The sequence below is a fragment of the Dipodomys merriami genome, unplaced genomic scaffold (genome assembly GCF_024711535.1).
Source record: "Dipodomys merriami isolate MVZ:Mamm:240054 unplaced genomic scaffold, mDipMer1.0.p SCAF_255, whole genome shotgun sequence".
NCBI lineage: Eukaryota > Metazoa > Chordata > Mammalia > Rodentia > Heteromyidae > Dipodomys > Dipodomys merriami.
The window spans coordinates 308,427-323,023 of record NW_027203993.1 but is presented as its reverse complement, the minus strand read 5'-3'; positions in this window follow the sequence as shown (position 1 = coordinate 323,023).

Sequence of the window (14,597 nt, the reverse complement as noted above, 5' to 3'; positions counted from 1 at the left end):
AAAAAAATTTTGTGAAGTCAGGATGCATGTTTTCTCTCTTATATGGTAACTAGTTCTATATGTAAACATATAGAGTCTTGTATGCACATATACATAAATACATTTCACGAAGTACAGTATATGTTGGAAAGAATTTAAATGGTGTAATCCATTAGAAAATCTAATAGAATAATAAAATGTATATGAGGAAACTGGCACTTGAAAAGTGGGAGGAGGTGAATGAAGTCACAATTTTCAACTCATATCCAATGAAACTAGGAAAATTGAAGAGAAAGAGTTGAGCTTCAGGGATGAGGGAGGTGATGAAAAAAGTGTCACAGATTAGGATTCATTGTACTTACAATTAAAAATGTAATTAAAAATAATTATGCCTGAGACTACCACCAATGGTTTCCATATTCACACTTCTGAGTAGCCATCCCCTTTCTAAACAACAATGAACCAACTCATCTTACTTAGAAAGGGTACCACTATGCTGTCTCTGTGAACCAAGGAATTGTAGGCAGATCAAATTAATGGTGTCCACATATGCCAAGCCATCAATATAAGGCCAGAAACCATGAAATAATTACAAGAAGTGGCAGGGGAAACACCATGGCTCCTAGAACACAGGTCCAAAGTTTCTAACTAAAGATCCAGAATCACAAGAAATCAAAGAAAGACTGGATAAATGGGATTGCATGAAACTTAAAAGAACATACCAAGCTACATACAAAGTCCATAGAATGGGTGAAGAATTCATCAGACAAGGCCTATTTTTAATAGGAAAAATCTAAATAGAGCACAAAAGATTACCCCCAATAAACCCTCAAATAACATCCCAATTGATAAATAAGGTAGTGACCTAAAGACAGACTTCTCAGAATAAGTAAGAATGGCCAATCGACACATAAAGAAATGTTCAACATCTCTGAACATAAAGGAAATATAAACCATTCAACACTGTAATTTCACCTCACTGCAGTAAGGAAGGCTAAAAAAACCACGTAAAAGTGATTAGTAAATAATGCTGTCATGGATGTGGCCAAAAGGGAGCTATATCACTGTTAGTGAGAATGTAAATTGTTCAATCAGTCTGGAGACTGATGTGAGTATTGTGGTTTGAAGTCAACTTTTGCAGAAAAGTCCATGTGTTTTTCATCTCCAATTAGCCACTAGAAAAGACATAAGTAGAGCTGTGGTGCAAATGAGTAAAGTGGTAGATTTCATTTTATCATTTCAGGGACATTATCCACATCCTGTGTTGAAGCTCCAGTATTGGCAGTGTGTGTGTGGTGTGTGTGTGTGTGTGTGTGTGTGTGTGTGTGTGTGTGTGTGTGTGTTTGTCCTAGTGGTTTTCTGACTGCATCAAATGTTTTGGTGTATTTAAAGTATTAAGAAACAAGGTTTAAATGTCCTGTGATTTTTTTGTGTGTGTATTTCTGTGTTTGTATGTATGTGTCTATCTGGTGTAGTTGTGGGTGTGGGTGTGCGCATCTGTATGTGCATTTACTTTTTATTATGCTTGTTCTCCACCTGTTGTAACACAATTGTCAGGCTTGAATGGTGGACACTGCTGTTTAATGTTGTGACAATTTTCCAAGCATTTTTTCAACAAATGATTATTAGAATTGTTTACTGAAGGACAGAGAGGGAGTAGAACAAGATGGGGAGAAAGATGGGAGTTATAATCTAAGACTGAAACAGCCATATTATAGAACAAATCTGCAGAACTAGGTATAAATTAGATCCAGTGTTGTGCCGTAAGTCAGCTAGCTGTAAGAAAGCCCCTATTTGGCCATAGGTGTGGATTGTAGAAAAAAAGACAATTCAGTAAAAACATATTCAAATAGTCTGTGACACTTACACAAGTTCTGGACATTACTTCCTCTTGGGCTGCTGCTGCGCAGGCCTAATATTTGATCTGAAGCAAAACGTGGAATTACAAAAGTTAAAACTCAAAGTCTATTAAACCTTGTGTAACTCCTTAGTCCACATACCTGATACTGTGACTTAGTGGGAATGGCAGAGGGCAGATTTCCAGCTATTGCAGACTTCTTCCTTAGTGAACAATGAGTCATGTGGTTCCAGCACAGAATTGGCTCAGGTCTGTGAACATGAGTGTAGAAGTTTGAATCTCCATATTGTGAATGAAAATTTTGCCTCTTACTAAGATAGCAGATTGGGGAACCATTGTTAGCTGTGGGCAAGTCTCTTTTTAATAGCCTGTCTTTGTGCATATTTGATTTAGATAGAGGGATACATAACTAGTAGCAGTGATCACTCCAGGGTAGAACAAGAGAGCAACAGTAGAGGGACAGAAATCATACTCATGACATCTGTCATTTTATATTGCTTGAATTGACATGTTCTTCATGTATTTTAGTAATTCAAGAATAAAATTAACATTACATATAGATTTTTATATTGCCTCTTTGCTTCTGACAAAAATTAAAAATGAATTTAAATGGAAATGCAGTATGGTAAGAACAGGAAAATGGAATGGAGCAATGATCACGGGCATCTCCTGAAGTCCAATCTGGAAGCTTTATTTACCAACATTGGGGAATAAAATAACACTATGTAACAAGACTGGCCTGCCTACATTTTCTCAGCAACAAGGCAGTCCTGTTGGCTTTTCTTAGCAACATGACAGCCCTGCCTGTCTTTCCTAATTTATGCCAGAGCCAAAGGGCTCAGTAGACCATGACTAAAGGAGGAAGTTAGAGCTGTCTTTGTAAGATGAAAAAGAACAAGCCATGGATATGTCTGGAAACCTAGAAAGCCTCTGGAGCTTTAAACTCTTAGGCCTTTCAGGCACCAGTCTTCCACAGAAACTAAACATTCAGAGAGAAAGGTAAGATTTGCTCTCAGGTATGTAGATTGCCTTACTCAAAGAACACAGACCTAACAATGAGACAATCCTCCCTGCCAACAACAGCCCTGCAGAATGAGGCTCAGGGAATAAAAGACATACTAAACTTTTCTACCTGCTAGAAAACAGCCCAAACTCTGAGGGTATCATGAGAGCAGGGTTGGAGGGTTCAGCTCTGTGGCAAACCAGGGATGAAGCTCAGAGGACCACATCTAATTTCATAATGTATTCAGACCTCCTGAAGGTCCAGCATGTTCCAGAGGTGTCTGCAGCCCTTCAAACTGATCAAGCTGTGATGTTCAGCTCTAAATCCCAAACTCTGCACACAGTATTAGCCCTATCTAGTGACATACAATCCAAGTAAGGATCTCTGATAAATTTCCTAAAACCATTGGACTCCATGCCAGCATCCAGTCATTTGTCTTCTGGTGATAAAGTCTCTGAGTCATTCAAGACAGAAGCAGCTGTGACTTCAACTCCACCTGCTATGGGAAGTTCAGTAAACCTTAATCTTTTGCTCCCTCAGCGATTGCTTTAATTTTGGGATAACCTCACCAACACTGTCTCCTAATATCACTGCTTCCTAGGGGTGAACCCCCAGACCCAACCAAACAGTCAAACAAACTGGAGGTATTCTCTTTGGGCAGGAGAGACCAGCCTTTCCATGAGCCTATTCCTAGAGTCTCCCCTTCCTCCAGATGCCTTGAAGGGGCATGTGCTCCCTCCTGCAGCAGGCCTGCCACTCTGCCCAAACCCGCACTGACCACAATGGCCTCTTGCCAGCTGGACATTGCATGTCCAAGTTAGATTTCTGTTGTCTCCAAGTTCTGTGGTTGAGGAGATGCGAGGCAGGTTCTTGTGCCAGTAGTGGGCCAGGTTGAGGACTCTGCAAAGCCAGCCAGGAAGGTTACACCTACAAGACCGCCCAGTGCGCAGCTGGACAACCCTGGTGTCTGCTTGGGCTCTGGCTTCCCTGGATTTGCAGTGTTACATAACCTTCAGATTTCCCATGCAAGAGAGAGCATTTAATTGCTCATAAACAGCACCAAATGATCCTGGTACATCTACTGCAGTCTTCAGCAGTTTCCCCCAAACAGCATGGGACTCTCTGGTGCAACCAGTTTTAGAGGGATATTTCTGGGTAGCAAGCAAGTCTCGCTTTTCTTTTGGTAGCCAGCAGACTACTAACATAGGATCATCATCTGCCACCTGCCAACCTGGACAACCCTGCCCCGCCCAGCTCCATTGCCTTCTCTGTGTTTAGGGTCCTCCTGAGCTCAGCTTCTCTACTAGACCTGCCAATTTATTCTGAAAAGAGCCCAGAGAAAACAGTGGCATCAGTTGTGCACCAGAAGTCAGGCCACAGTGAGGCATCTGCAGCTGCCAGCCTTGCTCCAAGCATAGCCACCAATAGGGTAACACCTTGAAGCTCCACCGCAGACCTCTGATGGGTAAAAAAAAGAGGCTGTGCTTGTGCCGCCCACAGTCACCAGTTATTAGACCTGGCAGAGGGGCATATGCTTAGGCCACACCAGTAGGTGCAGGGGCTCTGACATCAAGACAGAGGCAGGCAGATGCACCCATGCAGGCTGACTTTGGAGCAGTTCCTCTTCCAGGCGCAGGCCTGGTGGCCATTGAAGCAGAACATGACACTGCAAAAGACGACAGCACACACTAGAAGATAAGCAATGCCCCGTGCTCAGAAACCTGACAGAGGCAGGAAATCAGAGCGAGCGAGAGAGTGAGAGAAAGAGTGTGAAAGATAGAGGGGGGGTGTGGCTAGCTCTGCTTACTCTAACTCTGATGGAGTAACTAGGATCAATCTAAACTTCCTACTATAAACAATCACAAAACTGGAAGCTATGTGAAAATAAATATATGTATATAAATGTTTATATGATATAAATATGTAGGCATATATGTATATTCCATAAACAATGTGAATATGTAATGTATGTATAATGTATAGTGTATATATGTATAATGTACAGAGAGAAAAACAAGAAATACAGAGTATTTGAAGGAATAATAACCAATACCTTCCCAATTTTGATTGAAAGCATGAACCCTTCTATGCAGGAATCTACCAGCTCAAAAAAGTCAATCAACATAATTATACAGGTCCACAATGACACATTCTAATTAAACAAAGACAGAAAACCCCCCAAAGCACAGAGACACAACTTATCACACACAAGTGATCTTCAATGATATCATGATAAATTGCTCATGAAAAACTAGATTAATTATTAGACAGCAAGGGTAACAAACTTAAAGTGCTAAAAAGGACATAATTAAAATGTACCTTTCTAACAAATAAACTTCGGCCAAATGTAAGAGATGAGCTAAATACCTACAAATGGCTCAGGTCTATAATCTTAACTACTCAGTAAGGTGAATTGTGAGGATGGTGGCTCAAAGCCAGCCTGGAACTTATCCCATCAGGAGGAAGTTGTAGGACACAGCTGTCATTGAGAAAGAGGGAGGCCATGTGTGGTGCAGTTGCTGGAACAAGACATAGGATAAGGTGGCCATCAAGAATGGAGGCTATTAGCTAGTGTCTCTAGAGAAGCAATTTATAAGATGTAAGATGCATTAGTCCTCTAGAAAATCAGAGGATTTTGACCACTGTCCTAGAGGTTTCAGAAATGCCATGCTAATAACCAGTGCAACCTCAAGCCCACTTGGAGTCCTTAGCAACAGTTTTTGAGGTTAAGAGTAAAAGTGTCAAGTCTGGCAGGCTATGATTGGTCTACTTTTTTTCTGACCTCACACTCTGTTTGACCCATTTCCTCCATGATGTCACTATGCCTGGTTGTGATTGTTCCATTGTATGAGGTCATGCAAGTTATATAGGAAACCACTGTGCTCCAACCTATGTCAGTTAACAGATCTGGGAGCTCTTGCTTGATGACCCAGTGGACTGACTCAAAACTAAATGAATTGTTGTTTGCGGGGACTGATTGTCGTTTGGATTTTGGTATTTCTTTTAACTTTTTCAGGGTTTTCCATAATTTTCTTTAGTTTATTTTAGGTAGACTTGCTACCTGCCATCATAGCAGAAGGATGGAAGAATGCAATGAATCATCCTCAAGCTCCTTGAATTAGTAGATCATCAAACAATACCTGATGAAAGAGATCAACGACAAAGTTACCTTTGGACAAATGAAGCTGGCCCATCCCCACGTCACAGACAAGGATGTGGCATTGAAAATACTCTGGAAGTGAGAGTCCTCATCATCGGATAAAGAATGAGGTGGACATTTTTAAGATCCACCTCCTGGTGTGGATCTTAAAATCCTGCCACCTATATGAAGATGAAGCCAGGAGGCTCTTCACACAAAATGTAAGTGCTGTACACACCAAAATAGTATCAGACACCTAGACCTTAAGTCCAACAACATCCTTTTGGAAACCAAATGCAATATCAAGGTCAGTGGATTTGGTGTAAGCATGTGGCTCAACCTTGGGAAGTTGGTAATGAATCCATGTGCAGCTGTGCTATTCCATACCCCTGAAATGTTCCTGGAAGAAATAAATGATGGCCGGTTGCAGGTGGCTCATGTCTGTAATCCTAGCTAATCGGGACATTGAGATGTGAGGAACACGGTTCAAAGCCAGCCCAGGCTGGTTCTACCCTCTGCGCAGACTCATAATGATACCAAAAACTAATTTGAGGAGGGGATGGCAGAGGATAGAAGTGGCTAGCAAAATATCTACCACTATTCTCAAAACAAGCTGCTAAATGTGGGCCCAGGAACAGAGTAGTTCAAGACAAAGGGGAGCAGAGCCTTAACATATATCAAAGATAACTTCACTTGAAAGCCAGAAGGCTATTGATGGGATGGGAGAGATTTCTACAGGATCTACTAAAAAAAGAGTTGTAAGTGGTATCCAAGAATGGAGTTCAAAATACTGTTTGCTCACAAACACCCTCAGTCCAGCCCAGAAGACAGGTGTACCAACTGCCTTAGGTTGCCTCAAGAGGGATTCCAGCCAAGGTGCACCTAGTACTGCACTGAACAACTGACATTGTAGTTATTAAAGTATGCAATTTTTGTGCATTGTACTACACCCTTGTCTTTTAAAATGTAGTTTGATTTATTTTATTCTATGTTATTCTTTAAGATACAGTCTCATTATGTAGCCAAGAATGATCTTAACTTCACAATTCTGCTGCCTAGTCTCTCAAGTGTTTGTATTACAGGTGTGTACCACCATGTCATCCATCATACTATTATCTGCATCTTTCCTTATATTTTAATACTTTATTTTATCCCTTAGCAGTACTGGGGTTTTGATTCAGAAGCTGGTGCTTGGCAAGCAAGTGCTCTACCCCTTGACCCCTGCCCACTATCCTTGCTCTTCATTTTACTTGAGATGAGGTCTTATTGTTTTATGTTACTTCGGTCATTATAAGACTGTGATTCTAAGATATTTTTCTGCTGGGAAGCTGACATCAACCTTAGCTAGTTCAAACCCTTTTTTGTCTTTTTATATTTTTTGTAAATATAATTTTTCTTATTATAAAGATGGTACACAGAATGGTTAGAGTTATATGTCATTTTGAAATTCAAAATGTTATTTTAAAAGAGTGACCATGCATATAATAAATAAAATTTATCTCTAGAAAAAAATGACTACCAGTATAAATGTTTTTGGAGGCTAGATCAGGTGCATCTGGTATTGTTCCCACTTCCGCTCTAGACAATGCTACATACTTCCAGGCCTCCATGACTTAAATAAAACCAAGTGAAAAGTAAAAAAAAAAAATGATCCTTTAGGGCACAGCTGTGGAAGATTTGAAATACTTTTGTACAGTTTATTGACCATTTGTACATTTCTGTGTTGATGAAAAGTGATATAGCAATTATGGTATAATTTGACACATTCTTCTAACATGGCATAGCATTACTACATGACCCAACAATGAGCAATAAAATTGCTCATTGCATACCCAAAAGAAAGGAAAAAAAAACTAATAGCTCATATGCCAGTGATAACTTCAGCAATGTTCACAATAGTCAGGGGTTGGAAACACCTGGAGTGTCTGTCAGGTGAATAGGTTTATAAAATATAAGGTATGCAGAAATTATGACTCATCCAAAAAAGTCTGTCATAGATGGACACAAAAATAATCTATTTATGTGAGATATATTGACTGAACCATTTCATAAGAGAAAATGGAAGATTAAAAGTTTCTGGGACAGGTCATTTGGGGTGATTATTACTCAATGATTGTGTGGATTCCATAAGTATTGAAAAGAAAGTTCAGAAACAAAGGTAATGGTTACAAAGTAGTGTGAATATAATTAATGTAACTGAATTTTATACCTGCCTAGCAAGCATGTGTCCCTGCTTTCAACCCCCTGTATATCAAAAACAAAAACCAAAAAACCCTAAATCTTCTTTCTGTTACCAACCTCGAGAGGTAGGCGCTCTTCTACTGTTATGATTGTATTCCTCAGAGGATTTCTGGTGGATCTCTAATGTTTATTCATGCTTTTACACATAATCCATCATTTGAATATTGATGTTGAGTTTTAAAGGATAATGTGTGTATTAAAATGAGGGCAATTCATGCAGTTATAACTCAAGACACTAAAGTAGGAAGATCCCTATTCAGTCAAAACTGCATAGAGAGATCATTTCTAAATCTGCATACTACATGCTGAAAATGGAGGGACAATTATTTGTTAACAATTACAAGTGAGAGATATGAGTGAGAGATCACATTACATTTTGGTCATTTCAGTTTGTATTTAATATTTACATGAATTTATAAAATTTTCCTTTTTCCTTTACTCTTACTATGCCATTTTGAAACTGTGTAGTTTGTTTTGGTTTGCTGCATTTAAAAGAAACATAGTTTTCCTATGTATCATATTAAACATTTTTTTCTGTATTACAATTTATTATTTATTTTTGAAAATTTTTGTGTTTCTTTTTTTTCTCCAACTAGGGACTGGCCACTGTCTCAGAGATTTTGCTCAGTTCTACCAATTGAGCCACATCTCAACTTCCGGCTTCTTTCTTTTTTGAATAGTCTCATGCAAATCCCAGCACAACTAAGGAGACTGAAGTATGTGGATCTTGGTTTGAAGCCAGTCTGAGCAGCAAAGCCTGAGGGTCCTTTATTTTTTTTTTGCCATTGGTTGTGGGGCCTGGACTCTGCGCCTAGGGGCTGTCCCTCAGCATTCCAGCTTAAGGTTAGCGCTCTATAATTTTAGCTGCCACACCTTTCCCGGCTTTTTCTGTTTATGTGGTTCTGAGGAAGCAAACCGAGGGCCTCATGTATCAAGGCAAACACTCTACCACTGAGCCAACTTCCGAGCGAAATTCTTATCTCCAATTAATCACCAAAATGCTGGGGGTGGTAGAGCTCTAGCCTTGGGTAAAACAGGGCAAGTTCAAGCCCTAGTACTGATAATTACACACACAAGTCTCATGCCCTTTCTTGCTATGGCTGGCTTTGAACTGCGGCCCTTAGATTTCGGCCTCCTGTGTAACTAGGTTTGTAGGTATGAGCAACCAGCATATGACTTATTTTAATATATTTAATCAGGTCTTGTCTTCAATCTCAATGCTCTTTTATTGTGGTCAGTATACCCGATCTCTGAGATTTATTGCTTTTTATTACCTATTTTTAAGGAGGGTAGGGGTTGAATTCTGGGCCTGAATGCTGTCTTTGAGCTTTTCAGCTTAAGGTGAAAGCTCTATCACTTCAGCCACTGCGCCACTTCAAGTGTTCTTATGGTTAAATGGAGATGAGTCTCATAAACTTTCCTTCCCAGGATGGCTTTAAACCATGATCTTCATATATCAGCCTCCTGAGTACTAGGATTACAGGCTAGAGCCACCAATGCCCATCTATTTCTGAGCATTTTGACTCAAGAATGATGTTTTACAATTTCAATCACAGCTCAACTTTCAGCTTTTTCTGGCTTACTGGACCTAAGATTCTAATGTACTTTGCTGGGTAGTCTGGCTTCAAACCCTGATCCTCAGATTTCAACCTCCTTAGGTGCTCTGATTATACAGATGAAGCACAAACCTGTTGCTCATTTAAAAATGTTAATATTTTCTTTTTTCCACTTTTTCTTTTTAAAATTTTCCGTGTTCTTTATTTTTGTATATTTGCTAGTCCTGGGGCTACAAATCCAGGCCTGGAGACAATGCCAGAGCTTTTCCTCAAGAATAGTGGCTTAAAACATGAGCCAAATAATAGCTTTTGGCTATACTTGCTTTGTCTTGGTGCTTGAACTAAGGCCCTGGATGCTGTCCTAGAAAGTTATTGCCCAGTTTGCCTCTTGAGTCACAGCTCAACTCCATTTTTTAAAAATTATTGGTAGTTAATAGGAGATAAGAGTCTTATGCCAAGCCCAGCATGAATAAGTTGTCTGAAATCTGAGGATCATGGTTCAAAGCCAACCAGGGCAGGAAATTCCATGAGACTCTTAGCTCCAATTAATCAATGGAAAGCTGGGAGTGGTGGAGCTCTATCCTGAACAAAACAGCACAAGTTCAAGCCATAGTATAGCACACAGATGAACTCACGGAGAAAGCCTCATGGACTTTCTTCTACGGGCTGGCTTTGAACCATGATCCTCAGATTTCAGCCTCTATTCACCCTCTCTCCTTTGAAAATTTTATTGGTCCTGTGGCTTGACCTCTGACTCTGGGACCTATATCTTACTTTTTACACTCAAGGCTAGTGTTATCACCACTTCCGCCACAGCTCAAGGTTTTGTGCTATGTAGCTGTAGATAAAATTCTCAAGCATGTTTCTGCCCAGGCTGACTTGACACTGAAATCTTCAAAAGTCAGCCTCTTGTATAGAAAGGTTTACACACATGACCAGCAACATCTGGATCATTTTAAAACTTTAATGTGTGCTTGATTCCACATACTTTTCCTATTTTTTTTTCATTTTTTCTTTTCCTGTGAGTAGAAATTGAAGCTCAGATCCTGTCTCATGACACACATGGGACTAACTATAATATATGGCTTTTAGGGGGACGTTAATTGGAGAGAAGAATGTAGAGCTAGGCTAGATTCAGGAGGTTGATAATAGAGAAAAGTCCTTAACACTCTTTTATCCAATTAACTACGAAAATTTTGAGAGTAGTATGTCATTGAGCAAATTAGTGCATGTTCAAGCTCTAGGATTGGCACTCAGAGAGAGACAGAGAGACAGAGAGATAGAGACAGAGAGACAAGGACAGAGATAGAGAGAGACAGAGACAGAGACAATGATATCTTATGAACTCATATAACTGAGCTGAGCTTTAAACAGTATCCTCAAATTTCAGCCTGAGTAGCTAAAATTACAGATATGAGCCACCCATGTTTGATTCACTGATACCTCTGTTATTGCCTCTTTCTTCTCTTGTTCTACCCTTCTTTTCATTTATTTCATTCTTTGTGTGCATGTTGGTCCTGGAACCTGAACTCATGCAAGGTCTGGCCTGATTCACGAGGCTGAAATCTATACATCGTAGTTTGAAAGCAGCCAGAGCAGGAAAATCCATGAAACTCTTGTCTCCATTCAATCAATAAAACTTATCCCCAGTATGGCCACCACACTCAAAACAGTCTCCTAGAATTTCTTGACTGGGTTTGCCTTTACACTGGATCTTATATTTCAGCCTCCTGCATTTCTAGAATTACAAACATGAGCCAATAGTTCCAGGTTCTCTTTTTCTAACCATTTAATTTTTTTTTATTGTGATCTTAAGGCTGGATCTCTGAGCCAGGGTACTCTTTCATAGTTTTTTTGCTCAAGGCTGGTGCTTTACAACTACAACCACAGCTTCATATCTGTTTTTTTTGTTCTTGTTGTTTTTGGTTAATTGGAGACATGCACTTCCCTACACAGGGTGGCTATGAACTTCAGATTTCAGCTTTCTGAGTCACTAAGTATCAACCAAAATTCAGGGCTCATTTTGAAATTTTAATTGGATTTTCTCACATCTTTTTTTTCTTCTTTTTCCTAGTCCTGGGGCTTGAACTCAGGGTATGGGCACTGTCCTGAACTTATTTTACTCAAGAAGAGAACTCTACTACATGAGCCACAGTGCCATTTTCAGCTTTTTCTACTTATGAGATACTGAGAAAACCCAGAGATTCAAACATGCTAGGCAAGCACTCTATCACTAAGCCATATTCCTAGCCATTCTTACACCTTTTTATTTGTATTTTTATTTCCTTCTGTATGCTAGTCCTGGGTCTACAAATCAGCCCAGGTGCTGTCCAAGTGTGCTAGCACACTAAGTCATGAGCAACAGCAAAACATGTGGCTATTTTTTGATGTTTTGTTTTAAGTAGCTACTTAGAGTTAAATATATGAATTCTCTTACCTGGGCTGGCTTTCAACTATGATCCTAATATTTGAGCCTCCTGATTAACTACCATCACAGGTGTGTGCCACCTATGACTGGCTCATTTTAAACCCTGAAATTGACTCTTTATTCTCCCAACTTTCTCTGTATATATTTATTTTATTCTTTGTAAGTGTATTGGTCTTGAATTTAATATTAAGGTCTGGGTGTTGTCCCAAAAATTATTTTCTCATTTCTGCCATTGGAGACACAGCTCAATCGCCAGGTTTTATTTTTCGTCCTTTTGATAGTTAAATGATTATAAAACTCTGAAAGACTCAGGAGGCTGAAATCTGAGTATCACATTTTGAAGCCAGCATGGGCAAGAAGGTCCATGATACATTCATCAACTACCATGAAGCTGGAAGTAGTAGAGCTCCTACACAAATTGAAGTCCCAGGTTGGAACACATACAGAAAACAAGCCCCATGGACTTTCCTGTTTGGGCTGGCCTTTAAATACTATCTTCAGACTTCAGCCTCCTGAAAGCTAAAATTATAAGCATGAACCACCAACCCCAGGCTTATATTTGAATCTAAAATGCTCATTTCTTCTCTTATTTCAGTTTACTTTTTGGTTAACTTTGGGCTGAATTATGAACCAGGGAACTGTTTCCCAGGTTTTTCACCAAATGTCACTACTTTACAACTACTACCACACCTTCATTTCCAGCTTTTGCTGGGTAGTTGGAGATAAGAATTTCAATCACTTTCTTACCTTAGCTGGCTTTGAGTTGTGATCCTCATATTTCAAATTTCTGAGAAGCTAGGAATACACACATAAACCAACAACCCATGGCTCATTTTGAAACTATAATTTTCTCTTTATTCCATCTTTTATAATTTGTGGTCTTTTTTCTTTCTTTTTGTAGGTGTGTGTGCTGGGACCTTAGCGCCAGGGCCTGTGTGCTGTCCCAGAGCTTTCTGTTCAAGACTAGCACTCTACCACTTGTACCAGAGCACAGATAGTGGCATATTTTTGGTGACACATGAGACATAAGAGTCTCATGGATTCTCCTACCTGGGCTGGCCTTCAACCGTGATCCTCAGGTTTCATTCTCCGTAGTAGCTGATAGAATATCAGTGAGCTACTAATGCTCGATTTTTTAAACCTCTGTTATTGGATCTTCCTTCTGCACTTCTAGCCTCTTTTTCTTTAGTCCTTCTGAGACTGTCCTGGGGCTTGAACTCAGGGCCTGGTTGCTGTCCCAGAAAGTGATTGCCCAATTCTACCACTTGAGCTATAACTCAATTCCCAGGGTTTTTTCTTTAATTTTTGACAATTAATTTGAGATAAGATTCTGAACCAAAGCCTAGCATGAATCAAGCCAGCCTGGACAGGAAAGTCCATGAAACTATGACCTCCAATTAACCACTGAAAAGCTGGGGGTGGTAGAGCTCTATCCTTGAACAAACCAGCACAAGTTTAAGGATGGCACACACAAGCTGCAGGATGGCACACAGATGTACACAGAGAGAGAGAGCTTTGATGTGTACATCCTCAGATTTCAGTCTCTCTTCTTCCAGTCTCCTTTGCATTGATTTTATTTTATTTGTAATTTTTAATGATCCTGCAGCTTGACCTCTGGCTCTCTGTACTGTTTCTTAGCTTTTTAACTAAAGGCTGCTTACCACCACAGCCCCAGATCAAGGCTTTGTGCTAGGTAGTTGGGATAAGTGTCTCAAGCACGTTCATGCCCAGACTGACTTGAAAGCCTAATCCTCAGTTGTCAGCCTCTTGTGTAGTTAGGATTATACACAGGATCAACCACCCTTGTGTCATTTTAAAACTTTAATATGTGCTTGCCACTCCCTTCTTTTTTACTTTTTTTTTTTTTGCATGTGTGTGCTGTTCCTGGGTCTACAAATTGGGGCTCATATTCTGTTCCAGAGGTTTTTATTCAAAGCTAGCCTCCATTACATGAGACACACCATAATTTTTGGACCTTTTTTGGGGGTTGATTAATTATAGGCAAGAGTTTCATGGACTCTCCTGCCTGTGCTGGCCTTGAACCAACATCCTCAGATTTCAGGCTCTTGAACAGCTAGTAGAAAATGTATGATCCACCAATGCTTGATTCATTTAAGCCTTTATCACTCTCTCTTCCTTGGTTACTTCTACTCTTCTTTATTTCTTCTTTGCATGTGCTGGGACTTGAACTCAGGGTCTCGGTGCAGTTCCAGAAAATATTTGCCCAGTTCTGCCACTTAAGCCATGGCTCAACTTCCAGTTGAATGAAGCGGTTGAAATCTGAGGACCATGTTTCAAAGCCAGCATGGGTAGGAAAATCCATGACACTCTTATCTCTAATTCACCACCCAAAGACTGGGAATGCTGGGACACTAGGTAAAGGATAGCACAGA